Source organism: Carassius gibelio, chromosome B8 (assembly GCF_023724105.1).
Source record: "Carassius gibelio isolate Cgi1373 ecotype wild population from Czech Republic chromosome B8, carGib1.2-hapl.c, whole genome shotgun sequence".
Classification (NCBI taxonomy): domain Eukaryota; kingdom Metazoa; phylum Chordata; class Actinopteri; order Cypriniformes; family Cyprinidae; genus Carassius; species Carassius gibelio.
The window spans coordinates 27583854-27600124 of NC_068403.1; the positions used below are offsets into that span (position 1 = coordinate 27583854).

The 16271-nt window shown below is 47.1% G+C and overlaps 1 long non-coding RNA gene across 1 annotated transcript in view; it reads left to right on the forward strand.

Annotated features, from left to right (window-relative positions):
* Window positions 1-4940, forward strand: part of LOC127963213 (uncharacterized) — a 39690-nt gene extending 34750 nt beyond the window's left edge. The window contains exon 5 of the long non-coding RNA XR_008154751.1: window positions 3882-4940. This is a non-coding gene — a long non-coding RNA (uncharacterized LOC127963213). The remainder of the gene's footprint in view (window positions 1-3881) is intronic.
* The last annotated feature ends 11331 nt before the right edge of the window (window positions 4941-16271 follow it).

Sequence of the window (16271 nt, forward strand, 5' to 3'; positions counted from 1 at the left end):
AACAGTACAAACACTGGAGAGCCAAGCACTGAGCAGCCATGTGCCTCGACACAGACCGTTTCTTCAGTTTGCTTTCGAGGGACAGGCATTTCAGTACAAGGTTCTCCCATTTGGGTTGGCCCTGTCTCTCCGCGTCTTTACTAAGGTCGCAGAAGGAACCCTGGCTTCTCTTGGGAACAAGGTGTCCGTATCCTCAACTACCTTGACAACTGGCTGATCCTAGCTCACTCTCAAGAGCGGTTGTGCAAGCACAGGGGTCTTCAGGTCAACTGGGAAAAGAGCAAGCTCTCCCCTGTGCAGAGGATCTCTTTTCTCGGTATGGAAATAGACTCGGTCGCCATGTTCGCGCGGCTTACAAATGAGCGCACAGTCACTGCTGAATTTCCTGAGACAATTCGAGGGCAAGAGAGCTGTTCCACTGGAACTGTTTCAGAGGCTACTGGGACATATGGCGTCCCGGGCAGCGGTGGTCATACCGCTCGGGTTTACTCCATATGAGACTGCTTCAGCAATGGCTCCACGACCGAGTCCCGAGATGGGCATGGCAACGGCATGCTCCGAGTGACCATCACTCCAGCCTGCCGCCGAAACTTCACTCCGTGGTTGGAACCCTCATTTCTACAGGCTCGCATGCCCCTAGAACCGGTGTCCAGACATGTAGTTGTGGATAGTGGATGCTATTTTCCTAGCTTATCAGGCTCAAGACCTGCCATGCCCCCTAGGGGTGAGAGCTCACTCAACTAGGAGTGTAGCTTCCTCCTGGGCGCTGGCACATGGCACCTCGCTTACAGACATCTGTAGAGCTGACGGGTTGGGCGACACCTAACACATTCTCGAGATTTTATAATCTCTGTGTAGGGCCCGTGTCCTCCTGGGTGCTCCCCCTTTCGGGCCAGTAAGGACATGCTCGGTGTCAATATGCTTGCTGCGCCATTCCACTCCGCGGAGTGGATGCATGCGCTATTCCCCTCAGGTGAGTTCCTCAGTCAGAACCCTGGGTTCTCCCTGCACTGTTGATGTCCAGCACTTGCGTACATGCCCCCTTGGTCAGCCCTGTGTGGGACTAGGTGCCTCCATATGTTGTGATTCCCCTTTTCTGGGCAATCCCACATGCATATGTCCACAGTAAGTCTTTTCGCACCATGTGTCTATCCCTTGGCAAGCCCCTTGCCAGCTCTGTCATTGAAATTTCCACCCTGTGGGCTGGGTACCTCAGAGGATGCCTTCTGTAAGTCCTCCCATGGGCAGGCAGCCTGCTAGCATACATCCAGCTGGAATATGCTACCCAGTGTAATCTGTGTAAGCTATAGGCCCTCAATCGTGCTGTTCTCACAACAGGGTGCTATCACCCTGCACCTTGTGCAAATCTTGGAATCTGATATTTGAAGGAGTCGTATGTATACACTCCTGCATTTAAATGTGGCTGCAATTATTTACTCATTTATTAATTTTGGAGTTTTACTTATATTGTATAAAAGCAAGTAATGGTGTGTCAAAACTGCATGCCTTATTAAAGGGGTTAGTTCGCCCAAAAATGAAAATTATGTCATTAATAACTCGCTCTTATGCTGTTCCAAACATGTAAGACCTCCTTTCATCTTCGGAACACAGTTTAAGATATTTTAGATTTAGTCCAAGAGCTCTCGGTCACTCCATTGAAGCTGTGTGTACGGTATACTGTCCATGTCCAGAAAGGTATGAAAAACATCATCAAAGTAGTCCATGTGACATCAGAGGGTCCGTTGGAATTTTTTGAAGCATCGAGAATACATTTTGGTCCAAAAAAAACAAAAAAAAAAAAACAACGACTTTATTCAGCATTGTCTTCTCTTCCGTGTCTGTTGTGAGAGAGAGTTCAAATCAAAGCAGCTGGATTTCCGGTTCCCGAATGAATCATTCAGTTCACCAAATCGAACTGAATCGTTTTAAACGGTTCGCATCTCTAATACGCATTAATCCACAAATGATTTAAGATGTTAACTTTTTTTTAATGTGGCTGACACTCCCTCTGAGTTCAAACAAACCAATATCCTGGAGTAATTCATGCACTCAAACAGTACACTGACTGAACTGCTGTGAAGATGAGCACCGAGCCGAGCCAGATAACGAACAATAGACTGACTCGTTCACGAGTGAAGAAGCGGTTGCATCGGTGTTCGGATCACCAGTAGTTCTTTCGGACAGTTCGATTCAATATTCCAGTTGAAGAAAACGGTTCACCGGTTCTTTTGCGCTCGACGTAATGCCGTCATTTGCGATGATTGCACTTGATTCAAGCCTTCGGTTTACCCGCGCTCATAAGACTAGCACAGAATCAGTTCAGAATCAATCACCAAAAGAATCAGTTCAGTTCAGACGCTCTGTGTGTCGGTCTGCTTCACGGTGAATCACACATGCGCAGTATCATCAGCTCCTCGGTTCACGAATCGGACGCGTCTGACAGAAACGGTTCTTGACTCGTGAACGAGTCAATGCTTTGTTCGTTATCTGGCTCGGCTCTATGTTCATCTTCAGTTCTCTTTTCACAGCAGTTCAGTCAATGTACTGTTTAAGTACATGAATTACTCCGGGATATTGGTTTGTTTGAACTCAGAGGGAGTGTCAGCCACATTAAAAAAAAGTTAACATCTTAAGTCATTTGTGGATTAAATGACTGGATCAAATCGATATGTCGATTTTTGTTCGATATGTCGACAGCGCTCGTGGCAGTAAAAAGCACACACTGGTTGGCCACCTACTGTAGGTTTAGGTTTGTGGTAGGTGTACATGTTAATAAAGGAGTTTGCTTCCGAATAATGATAGCATCTGTTTTAATAGGAGGTATCAAAATCTGACAGGGTAGCACAAATCATCAGCATTTCAAGACAAAACCAGTAAAACTCATTACAAACAAGGGATTTGTTGCATCCAGTGAGGACATAATTACGGATTATAATGACTTATACTGTCTTTTTACGCGTTGGTTTGCATTGCGCCGCATAAACATAAAACCATGTCTGCATCTGTGATCGGACAAATTACAGCTAGCGTTTGAATCATCAGTGGGAAATCCTTTAAATAAATAAATGTACTTACAGACTGTGAGTCAGAACAACCGGCATTGTAGTCTACTCCTGAGATCTGGGAACAGTCCTCCATAAAATGTGCTGCACATATCTGAAAAATTTGGGTTGAACAGTGTTGTAGACATAACTTAACCACAACAGCTTGTAACACTCCAAAGAGAAAGGAAAACTTGAAATTGGATCATATGACTCCTTTAATGTGAGTCTCTATGCAGTCTCCTTGACTCCCCTTGATGATGACTTTGACTCATGGCACATGCACTTCTAATGTTTTGGAAATACTTTAATATACTCACTTTCACAATGATATCCAAACATATCTTTAGGAAGTTGTTTGTGAGTTATGGCTTCAGTATAATAATGGAACCAAGATGGTGCAAAGCAAATCATATGGAAACAAAACTTTTTATTTAGGGTTGATCAGCAACACTTCAGTAATGATGAACATTTTATAATTAATATACAATAAAAAAAATTTGAATGTGAAAAGTTAATATCAAACAGAATAAAGGGCTGCTCACACAGAATGCAATCTAAATGTGCTACTTTTACCATTGTTTATATATAAATATATATAACAATAGTAATTTTGTTCCTTGTAAATCAAATAAAACTTTATTTGATTATATGAATGTAAGTTTAATCAGAAGCATTTAGCTTTGAATCTTTTTGAGAAAAGATGTTTCTTAGTCATGATCAAGCATTCATATTATTAATCATGCTGCTGTTTCTATGCAGGTGCCATTTTATTTACATTTAAAGTGCTGTTGTTTTCAGTGTTGTCATAAAATGAAATAAAGCATTTTTCCTCTGCAGGCCTGGCATGCTTGGGCAGTAATGAACTTTGAGACTGTGCTTCACTACAAGCACCAAAACCAGGGCCTTGATGAAAAGAAGAAACTGCTACACGCAAGCGGTTCCAGTGCTGAAAACGAAGCCAATTTAACAGTGACAGTTAGGCTGACAGGACAGAACACAGTCCTGAACCCTCCCCCAGATAGAAGAAAGTCAATGAAGTAAGCAACAAACTAAATCCAGGCATCAACACTGAAGAGTTATTAGAAGCTTGTGTTTGAAGCATCACCAGCATTCACCTTTACTCCATTTCTAAACAACTTGAAAACAATTTTATAAAACAAGTAAATAATTCTAAAACAAGTAAACAAGTTTAAAATTGGCCAATAATAAAATTGAGTTATCATCTTTGATCTTCAATGTGTTTACACTGCTAACTGAACAAATATGCAGACTGTTGCTATTATCAAGGAACTCTCAACAGTTTAAAACCCAGAATTGCTTGGAAAGCAAAATAATTTGATCAACAGACATTTGAAGAATAAACAGCAAATGCAATGACAATTAGTCCTAAGATCTTGAAGTCAATAAAACATGAAGTTAACAGAAGCAAGAAGCTTAAAAGTGCATGCAAAGGATATAATGTGGATTTACATATGAAATAATTTTTATTCATGTTGACACTCATGGATCATTTAAGGTTGAATTCTATGAATTCTATACCTGCAGTGCAGGGACTTTTCAGATCTATCTCACTCTCACTTGGAAATACCTTACAGGACACACTGAGGTAACAGATCCCTAATCATCTAGGTCAGTGGTTCCCAAACTTTTTTCAGCATGCACCCCTTTCTAGTGTTTGGCACCTGTCAAGCACCCCCCAACACCTTACTCTGGTTAGATTTCACATTTTTAATTGCAATATCTAAATGAGAAAACATAATAATAATAAAAGATCACTTCCTTTTTTTGTGAGATGGATGGGCCTGCATGTTTGCACACAGATCATATACATTAAATATATATGATATATACATATAAATATTTAATTTCTTTAAAGTGCCCGTTTTTAACCTGGATTCACGAAACATTCTTAAGAAGAAATTTCTTCTCAACTTCCATTTTCTTCTTATTTTTTCATTTTAGAAAAAACGTCTTGGTTACGTATGTAACCCTCGTTCCCTGAAGGAGGGAACGGAGACGTTACGGATGGGATCTCGCCCGAGAGCCCAATCACCTTCGAGTGGTACAAAACGAGCCAATGGTACAAAAAGTACCTTGGTCTGCGGAATTTGCATCGCGAGCTCCGCCCCGCAGAGCGGGTATATAAGGAGCAACGCGAGCAACTCGCATTCAAGTCTTCGCTGAGGAGCCGAGCCAGTGACCCGGCCGTTCAGCGGAACAGCGATGTGGCAAGGGGACGTAACGTCTCCGTTCCCTCCTTCAGGGAACGAGGGTTACATACGTAACCAAGACGTTCCCTTTCAGTCGGTCACGTTCGACGTTACGGATGGGGTCCCTTACAAAACGCCACATGGCTGTCTTCCAGCGACCCGTGTGAGTGATAGCACCCTGTCGTGAGGCCAGCACGAGTGAGGGCCTACAGCTCGCACAGAATACGCTGGGTAGCATATTCCAGCTGGACATATGCTAGCAGGCTGCCTGCCCGTGGGAGGACTTACAGAAGCAGGTATCTACCAAGGTGGTGATACATAAGAACTCTGAGGTACCCAGCCCGCAGGGTGGAATTTTCAACGACAGAGCTGACAAGGCTTGCCAAGGGAAAGACACATGCTGCGGAGAGACTTACTGTGGACATACACACGTGGGATTACCCAGAAGGGGAATCACGACACATGGAGGCACCTAGTTCCACACATGGCTGACCAAGGGGCATGTACGCAAGTGTTGGACATCAACAGTGCTGGAGGAACCCAGGGTTCTGACTGAGGAACTCACCTGAGGGGAATAGCGCACGCATCCAGTCCACGGAGTGGAATGGCGAAGCAAGCGGATTGACACCGAGCAGGTCCTTACTGGCCCGAAGGGGCGAGTATCCGGGAGGACACGGGCTCTACACGGAGATTATAAAATCTTGCGAATGTGTTAGGTGTCGCCCAGCCCGCAGCTCTACAGATGTCTGCTAGCGAGGCGCCATGCGCCAGCGCCCAGGAGGAAGCTACGCTCCTAGTTGAGTGAGCTCTCACCCCTAGGGGGCATGGCAGGTCTCGAGCCTGATAAGCCAGGACAATAGCATCCACTATCCAGTGGGATAACCTCTGCTTGGAGACAGCCTTTCCCTTCTGCTGGCCTCCGTAACAGACAAAGAGCTGGTCTGAGGTCCTAAGGCACCGAGTTCTGTCCACGTAGGTGCGGAGCGCACGTACTGGACAGAGCAGCGCCAGGGCTGGGTCTGCCTCCTCCAGGGGCAGCGCTTGCAAGTTCACCACCTGATCCCTAAAAGGAGTGGTGGGAACTTTGGGCACGTACCCAGGCCGGGGTCTCAAGATAACGTGAGAGTTAGCCGGCCCGAATTCCAGGCACGCTTCGTCAACTGAAAATGCCTGCAGGTCCCCGACCCTCTTCACCGAAGCCAAAGCCGTCAGGAGCGCAGTTTTCAAAGATAAAAACTTTAGCTCTACTGAGAGCAAGGGTTCGAAGGGAGCTCTCTGCAGTGCTGATAGAACCACTGCGAGGTCCCAAGAGGGGACTTGCTGAGGGCGAGGCGGATTGAGCCTCCTTGCTCCTCTCAGGAACCTGATGATCAGATCGTGCCTTCCAAGAGACTTACCTTCAACAGGGTCATGGTGAGCCGAAATGGCAGCCACATAGACCTTGAGGGTGGAAGGAGACAGCCTTCGTTCCAACCCCTCCTGAAGAAAGGAAAGCACTGACCCAATCGGGCACTTCCAGGGGTCCTCACGCCGTGAAGAACACCAAGTGACGAAGAGGTTCCACTTCAAAGCATAGGCATGTCTGGTGGACACGGCTCTAGCTGAAGTGATGGTAGCTACCACCTGTGGTGGCAAGGTACCTAAACCTTCCGTGACCCGTCCAGAACCCACACATGTAGGTTCCATAGATCGGGACGTGGGTGCCAGAGGGTGCCCCGTCTCTGAGAAAGAAGGTCCCTTCTCAGAGTAATTGGCCAGGGAGGGGCTGTCGCGAGGAGTACAAGTTCGGGGAACCAGGTCCGGCTGGGCCAAAAAGGCGCAACCATGAGGACCTGCTCCTCGTCCTCCCTGATCTTGCACAACGTCTGTGCAAGAAGGCTCACTGGGGGAAACGCATACTTGCGCAGGCCCAGCGGCCAGCTGTGTGCCAGGGCGTCCGTGCCGAGGGTGCCCTCGGTCAGGGAGTAAAACAACTGGCAGTGGGAATTTTCTGGAGAGGCAAACAGGTCTACCTGGGCGTCTCCGAAGTGTTCCCAAATCAGCTGAACCGACTGGGGGTGGAGTCTCCATTCCCCGGGGCGAGACTGCTGTCGTGAGAGCTCGTCGGCTGCACGATTGAGCCTGCCTGGAATGTGAATGGCACGAAGCGACCTCAGATGCTTGTGACTCCACAGGAGGAGATGGCGAGCGAGTTGCGACATTCGGCGGGAGCGTAGACCACCCTGATGGTTGATGTACGCTACGGTCGCAGTGTTGTCCGTACGGACCAGAACGTGCTTGTCCTTCAGCAGGGCCCTGAAGCGGTGCAGAGCAAGACGTACTGCTAGCAACTCGAGGCAATTGACATGCCACTGAAGTCGGGGTCCTGGCCAGGAGCCTGACGCAGCATGCCCATTGCACATGGCACCCCAGCCCGTGGCAGAGGCATCTGTTGACACAACAACATGTCTGGACACCGGTTCTAGGGGCACGCCGGCCCGTAGAAACGAGGGGTCCAACCACGGGGTGAAGTATCGACGGCAGGCCGGAGTGATGGTCACTCGGAGTGTGCCCTGTTGCCATGCCCATCTCGGGACTCGGTCGTGAAGCCAGTGCTGAAGCGGTCTCATATGGAGTAGCCCGAGCGGTATAACTGCCGCCGCGGACGCCATATGCCCCAGGAGCCTCTGAAACAGTTTCAGTGGAACCGCTCTCTTGCCCTCGAATTGTCTCAGGCAACTCAGCAGTGACTGCGCGCGCTCGTTTGTAAGCTGCGCGAACATGGCGACCGAGTCTATTTCCATACCGAGAAAAGAGATCCTCTGCACAGGGGAGAGTTTGCTCTTTTCCCAGTTGACCTGAAGACCCAGTCGGGCGAGGTGTCTGAGCACCAGATCCCTGTGCTCGCACAACCGCTCTCGAGAGTGAGCTAGGATCAGCCAGTCGTCGAGGTAGTTGAGGATACGGACACCCTGTTCCCTGAGAGGAGCTAGGGCCCCCTCCGCAACCTTCGTAAAGACGCGGGGAGAGAGGGCCAACCCGAATGGGAGAACCTTGTACTGATATGCCTGCCCCTCGAAAGCAAACCGAAGAAACGGTCTGTGTCGAGGAAGAATGGAGACATGAAAGTACGCGTCCTTCAGGTCGATCGCTGCAAACCAATCCATCGGACGAATGCATTCGAAAATGCGCTTGGGCGTTAGCATCTTGAACGGGAGTCTGTGCAGAGCTCGGTTCAAGGCACGCAGATCCAGGATTGGCCGTAACCCACCTGTCTTCTTGGGTACTATGAAGTAAGGGCTGTAAAAGCCGGACTTCATGTCGGCTGGAGGGACCGGCTCTATCGCGCCCTTTGCCAGCAGGGTCGCGACCTCCGCACGCATGACAGGGGCATCTTTGCCCACCATCGTCGCGTGGACACCCCGAAACCTGGGGGGACGCCGGGCGAACTGAATCGCGTAGCCGAGCCTGAGCGTCCGGATGAGCCAGCGGGAAGGCCTGGGGAGCTCTAGCCAGGCTCCCAGGAACCGAACCAGCGGGGTCAAAGGGACTACAGGCGTACCCACAGTGGGGCAGCGTGGTGGAGCAGACAGCCCCGGCATGGGAGGCATAGCGTCCCTTAGCGGGGGCGGAGTGCGGGCACTCGTCTGACTCCAAGTGGCAAAGAGGGCATGAGAAGGCGAAGCGTTCTTGAGCCGTCTTTGCATGGGAATTGGCAAGGGGAGAGGGGAACGAGAGCGGCGAGGAAGCACGTCGCCAGCTGTCATTCGTGACCTCTTGGGACCCAGAGGTAGAGGAAACAGCTCTTTTAGTGAAGATTTGGGTACCACTGGCCGCAGGGCCAGTGGCGTAACAAAAGGAAAACGAGAACAAAGGATTCTCCCCCGGCCCTCCTCCGGGGGAAGGAGTGGTCCTGCTACCATCTCCTGATGAGCTGACGTCTCCAACTCCAGGTCGCCCGTCTCAGGAACGCCGCTTGGCCTGGCGTTTGGCAGGTTTAGGGGCAGAGACGGGTTGCGCCGCCCTTCTGCGGCCATCTCCTCGCTGCGGCCGGGGTGAAGGCTGCTGCTGTGGCCGAGCGGGAGTGGAGGAGGCCACAGGGGGGCGCCCTCGGCGACGAGCAGGCTGAGGTTGCGCCGGCGGCGGGGTGGAAGCAGCAGAGGGCCGCCGGGGCAGGATGTGTCTGAAGGCCTCAGACTGCTTCTGGGCGGCAGAGAACTGCTGGGCAAAGCTCTCTACCGCGTCGCCGAAGAGGCCATCCTGGGAGACCGGGGAGTTGAGGAGCTGAGCCCGATCAGACTCCCTCATGTCTGCCAGGTTCAGCCATAGGTGGCGCTCCTGGACCACCAAAGTGGACATCACCTGACCCAAGGAGCGCGCAGTGACCTTTGTCGCCCGGAGAGCGAGGTCGGTTGCAGTGCACGCCTCCTTCAAAACCCCTGGGTCAGCACTGCCCTCGTGCAGCTGTCGGAGCAGCTTGGCCTGATAGACCTGCAGAGAGGCCATGGCATGCAGGGCAGAAGCGGCCTGGCCCGCAGCTCTGTAAGCCTTGGCCACAAGCGTGGATGAGAACTTACAGGCTTTGGAGGGCAGCTTGGGACCACCACGCCAAGCGGAGGCGCTCTGTGGACACAGTTGCATCGCAACAGAGCGCTCCACCGGGGGAATCCCAGCATACCCCTTGGCCGCCCCGCCATCGAGGGCAGTGAAGGCGGAGGAATAACCAGAACGGTTTCGGGCAGTTAAAGGTGCCCTCCATGAACTAGTTACTTCCTGGTGCACTTCCGGGAAGAAAGGAACCAGAGGGGGGTGCTGGCGATCCGCATGAGCAGCCCCCAGGAACCAATCATCCAGCCTCGAGCGCTCAGGACAGGGTGGAGGATTCCACTCGAGCCCGATGCTCTCCGCTGCCCGGGAAAGCACGGCCGTCAGCTCGGGATCAGACTCGGACAACGCTGGCACTCCCGAGGGAGGCAACGCAGCCGAACCCTCATCTCCCGAGGACTCAAGCCCGCCTTGTGATGCGGCGATCGACATACGGTCCTCTTCGCGAGCCCCGAATGAGATGTCAGGAGCCTGAGAGGGTCCAGCAAACTCATCCGGGAACTCAACCGGCTGCGGCGTATGTGAGGGGGGTGTGGCCCGAGGAGGTTCGCTCGTCGGGGAAGCCCACACGGTAACCCTCAGATCACCCTGGCCACCAGCCGAAGTAGCTCTCTTACGAGAAGAAGAGCTAGAACGGGGTGTGGCAGAGGGGACTCTATACCTTTTAAGGTAATCGAGTCTCGATCTCAACGCCGAGATTGTCATGTCCCCGCAATGAGAACATGAGCCATCCACGAACGCAGTCTCAGCGTGCTGGAAGCCCAGACACGTGACACAGCGATCGTGACCGTCACGAGGAGCGATATATCGACCGCACCCAGAAACACACGGGCGAAATGACATCTTTAAAAAGACGCAAATCGGCCCGTATCTCTTTTGTGAGAGAAATTTGTCTCTTTTAGAGGTGTTGAAGCGCTCAGGGGAACGCGGGAGCTGTCGCAGGAAACCCAGACGAACCGCTGAATCGCGCCGTCACACCAACACCAGCTCTTGCTTGTAAACACTCCGGTGATTGCAGCAAGCGATGTGCTCGGCTCCGGAGCTCGCGATGCAAATTCCGCAGACCAAGGTACTTTTTGTACCTTTGGCTCGTTTTGTACCACTCGAAGGTGATTGGGCTCTCGGGCGAGATCCCATCCGTAACGTCGAACGTGACCGACTGAAAGGGAACTTAAGGATATTTTGTATTCCCAAAAAAATTCATCTTAAGAATATTCTTATCTTTTCTTAAGATTGTTGAAGATAATCTTCTTAAATTTAGGAAAGCCCCAGACTTTTCTTAAATCCAAATAATAATAATTATTTAATTAATTTATTGGGTTATTTGAGATTAATTGTTATATTTGAACATTACAGCAACAGCTACATATAATACATAGGAGGACTAGAGATGTGCACAAGTTTTCTGAAGGGACAGCGATGACTGATTTCTTTTACTGTCTATGGTTAGCACCTAATATGAACTAAAAGAACAGGGCGGGGCTATTGTGAAATGTGAAATTGTATTTCTTAATAAAACCTTTGCATGTAAAGTTTACCTTCAATTAAATACATAAAAATAATAAAGAGCGATCTTTTTCCCCGCCATTACAAACATTCTCTTGCGCACCCCTGGTGGTCAGTCTGCGCACCACTAGGGGTGCACGCACCCCAGTTTGGGAACCACTGATCTAGGTGAAAGTAATGCTGTATTTCTAAATTTAACATGTATATAGTCTGTTTAGAGCCTGTCATCTTGTTTTAAAATGTGTTTATGTCATGCTTCACAACATGCTTTACAATGCTTTCATAAATCTGCATGTGACAGTTGGCCTAAAGCGATAGTTTACGGTCTCATCCGTTCTGGAGCAATAGAAAGCTGAGTAATATCAGCATAACAATAAAAAGGTAATTGTGTTTTATATTTATCTCCTGGAGAATTTAAGTACAAGCAAAATAATAAAGCCTTGGGGCACAAAAAAATAATTTGCCACTGTGACAAGAAGGGTCCATGTCCTATGTCTAGATTCTAAAGTCTTCATAAATGACATTTATCAGCAGAAAAAAAAAAAAAACTCATTTGAGCAGACAAAGCTTTTCTAGAAAACTTTAGACATAAATGTAGGATTTGAGATGGGTGTATAATTAGCCAATGAGGATCAAGTTTTGGTTTCTTGATAAATGGTTTAATAACTACCAGCATGAATGATGAGGATATGAGATGTGTAGTAGGTTAAAAAAATATATATGATATAAAAATATATAATAATATATAAAAAATATATAATCGACTTCAAAGGGTTAAAATTAAAGAGGAAAAAAGGACACCCCCATTTAAAATTTTGTACTGTTCATAAATTATTCCTTCAACATGTGTTTATCAATGGGTAAAGTCATCGTTACATTCTTTGTTGTGGGTAAAGAAAATGTTGCTGTTATTGTTTCCTGTAGAGGGGGTTTAGCGCTGTTTAACTAAGGTACTGCACCGGGTGCAGTAATTTAAACTTTGCCGGAGCTTACATGTACTCAACTCCTGTCTCACAGCGTTTCATTTATCATTCTACAGGTGAGCAAAAACGATTCTAAAACTGGTCAAACTGGTGTTAACCAAACATGTATATGTCGATTTTTGTTAAGTTACTGAGAAAGACTGTTAGTTTTGTTCATATGTATGCAGTAGTAATGAATCAAATATCAGATCACACACGAGTGACAAATATGTGAATTTAAAGCGAAATGAGAGAAAATAGTCATTTGGGAAGAGTTTAGGAATGTTCCTAAAGTGTTTTATATGTTGATTGTAATTGGATTATAAAGTTTAAGGAAGTTAAATGTACGTTTGCTACTGGAGTTATCTCGAGCCAAAATGGCGTCTTGCATGTAAAACATGAGGTTACTGTGAAGCTAAATGCAAGATTCATTTATGTGACAGTGTGAAAATGGAATTAGTGTTCAGAGGATGTGAAAACGTGAAAACAGTAGCAGGTCAATGTATTGTGATTGATTATAATATGTTGCAGAACAACTCAATATAGACAGAAGTAATTTAGGAAAAAGTCTTTATTGAAAAGTTATTTTCTTTAATGGTTTTGAAAAGTTAAATGTTGTGAATACATTGAGAACTAAGAAAAACGAGAGTTAATTAAACTTTTCCGGAGCTTACAGCCAGTACTCCTGTCTCACAGCGTTAGAGGTGTGCGATACCGCTAGATTTGGTATCGATCCGATACCAAGTAAATACAGGGCCAGTATCGCCGATACCGATACCAATACTGATACTTTTTAATAATTAAGGTGGATGCGTCTTCAACCTAAATCTAAATGAATTTTCATGACTTTTAATTTGTTTTTGTGATTTGCATTTTGGGTTATTAATCAGTACTACAAAAGCTTTTGTTCAGAAACAACTTTTGGTTACTTCTGATTTATTTAAATAAACAAAGTTACAAAATGATTACTTCACAAATATAAAAAATGTAAAAACTCTTTTCAAGTAGCATGTTAATAAAAAAATGTTTCTCCTCTTTAGTGCACTTCTTTTCAGGATTTTTTTCTTAAAGTCACAAAGTTTTACTTCACAATGTAAAACAAATTCTCCTTATACAAAATTCCTGAAGCCGACATCCTACACTATGGAAAGAGCCAATCATTTCTGATAGGCGCCTTGTAATATCCACTGCTCTTGGAGAATCAGCTATTGAAAAATAATAAAAAATAATTAAGTCTGGTGCACATCTAGGTGAAGTTTAAATATAGAAACTAGTATGCCTTTCACAGCTAACACAAAAAGGGTAGATCGGCCTGAAAATACAGCCATACAACGCTCCTCTTTCTCTCCGCCTCTGACTGACTGCTGTTAGAAATGTGCGGCTGAGCGGTGCGCACGCCTGACTGCTGGTGGTAGCGCTAGTGGTGAGTCACGTGATGGTACAACACAGGAGAGGGGGCAGAGAGCAGTGTCGAGCATGATCAATACCGATACCAACGTTGGTATCGATATTATCAATATTAGTATTGATCTGCCCACCTCTACACAGCGTTTCATTTATCATTCTACAGAGCCGGCAGAAGTGGTTAATTCACCTTACCCATTCAGGCTTCTAAGCCCTGATGCGGGTAACAATTTGGGGACTCGTCTGGGATCAGCGCCACCTGGTGGTCGGGTGCTGATCATCAAAGAACCACAGTGGTTAAACGTCATTCGTCCCAGACCAGCGAGTTAAACGGCAGACACCCGCAGTGCAGTCATTGCTACTCTTCGAGAACTACGGTGGGAGATCGAGAAGCAGCTCGACCTGCTGGTCAGCTCTTCGAACTGCAAAGCACTCTACAAGGAAGCCCTGTGTTGCGCGGAGGAGGGAGAAAAGGGGGTCCCAGACGGGGATGCAACAGAAGTGGAACTCTATGACGTCATCGTTGATTTCATGCGAGGAGAACAACTGCAGAGTCTAGAGGACCAAGCAATGGCCCGTTTGCTGACCCTTCATGACCTCGTTCGTGAGTTGACTGCTACAGAACAAGATTCTGCTTTGGATGTTGCAGAAAATGAAGAGACTGTGGGACTGGTATCGCGACCTGCATCGACATCAGCGGCTGCAAGGGTGCAGGTAACACAAACTACAGGTATGCCATCAAATTCAAGAGCTAAACAAACTGTTCCACTGCCTAGAGTGTCTGAACAAATGACTGGTCTGATCAAATTCTCTGATGTTGCATCATATTTGCCACGTAGAGAGTTCAAAATTTACGGTGGGCAAATTTCTGATTCAAATTCAGACTTGAGTTTCAGCCTTACCGTAGCTGAGTTGAAATGGTTCCTTAGAGCTCACCTTAGGGACAAAAGTAGTACTGAATTATTTCAGGAGTTGAGCAATGCAAAACAACAGGACAAAGAATCCCCTTAACAGTTTATGTACAGGTTAATGGGGCTTAAGCAGAGGGTGTTGTTTGCTTCAGAACAAACAGAATCTGAGTTTCAGTATTACCGTAAACTGGTCCAAGGTGTTTTTCTACACTCACTGTATCAAGGGTCTGAATGAAAAATACACATTTGTCCCGAGGGACATTAAAGCAGCGATAGGTACACAGGAAACCTCAGGTGATCAGATCCTAGAACTGATTACACAGTCCGTTAGTTAGGAAACTGAAAGACAAACGAATAGGTCACACCTACAAATCCAAAGTCACTATTGCAAGTGTGACACAGCAGGAGGATGTGAAGGGGCAATGTTCTTCACTGAATCATGCCGAAGTTAGAGCCAATCGAGAATCTAGAGAAAGTTATCATGTCAATGGGCCCTGGTGTTCAACAGCAAACCCAAACCGTCGCTGCAAGTGCACAACATCCAGTAAAATCAGAGGCAAAGGGTAAGTGGCAACAGTGTATATCCCCAAATGTTGAAGTATGTACTCACTGTTTCTTCTGTGGTCAAGCAGGGCACCGAGCTGTGGGCTGTCTCATGAAAAATCGGGTGTTAAAAGAGAGGAGGTCACTGGGGAGGGACCACCAGTGACCGGAGAAGATCTCGTGTCCCAACCTTCTTTCCTTGCACCCAGAGGTGAGTAACCTGTAACACAGAACACATCCAACAAGGGACAGCTGTACCCTTTGATGGGTGGATTGAGGTTTTATTAGAGATCACACGTGGCAAACAAAACAAAATCGCCATCCAAGTGCCCCTTTTGGTGAGTCGAAAATGGACTGTCCGCTGCTTGGGTTCAATGTAATTGAGGAGATCATAAGTAGGGATGTTCAACAGTGATCGAGTACTCGACTGCGACAGTGATGATCGATCACTTAAACGATGATCGAAATTATTATTAATTTTTTTTGATTGGTTATGGCAGCACGTTGGGTGGTGCCCTGATCTCTGATTGGTTAGCTTCCCACTTGATGCCTCAAAAGACGTAAGAAGACATAATAATGGCCTCAAAGTCACGTAGTGATGGCTAGCTTCCCTTTGAGAAGAAGGACGAAAATACAATTCAGGGTAAGCTGTGCAGCGCCAAGCTTTCACACAAATCTACAACAAATACAATTCGCTATCATCTAAAATTTGTACATAAAATATCTGGCGATAACAGAGCAGCAACTCAGATGAGCATTGAATCACTTGCCGTAAGACCTAAATGCAACGCAGGCAGAACCGAGAAGACGACAAAGCTATTCGCTGAAATGGTCGTGAAAGATTTGCTGCCCATTAGTTTCAGGGACAGAGAAGGTTTACTTGTCCAGTGGTGCCCGGCTGTTCCTGCAACATCTGTTCCAGGGGAGCGAATTTATTCCACTAAATGTGAACAGGCTGCGCACTCGGCTCTCATCTGAGCACGTAGACCACCTTATGTTTTTGAATAGACATTTGAATGTTTCACCGGTCGTGGTAAATAAATATTATTATTTTAGTTTTGAGTTTTAGCCATAGTTAAAATATCTAGGCTATTTGGTCTCTGTTTT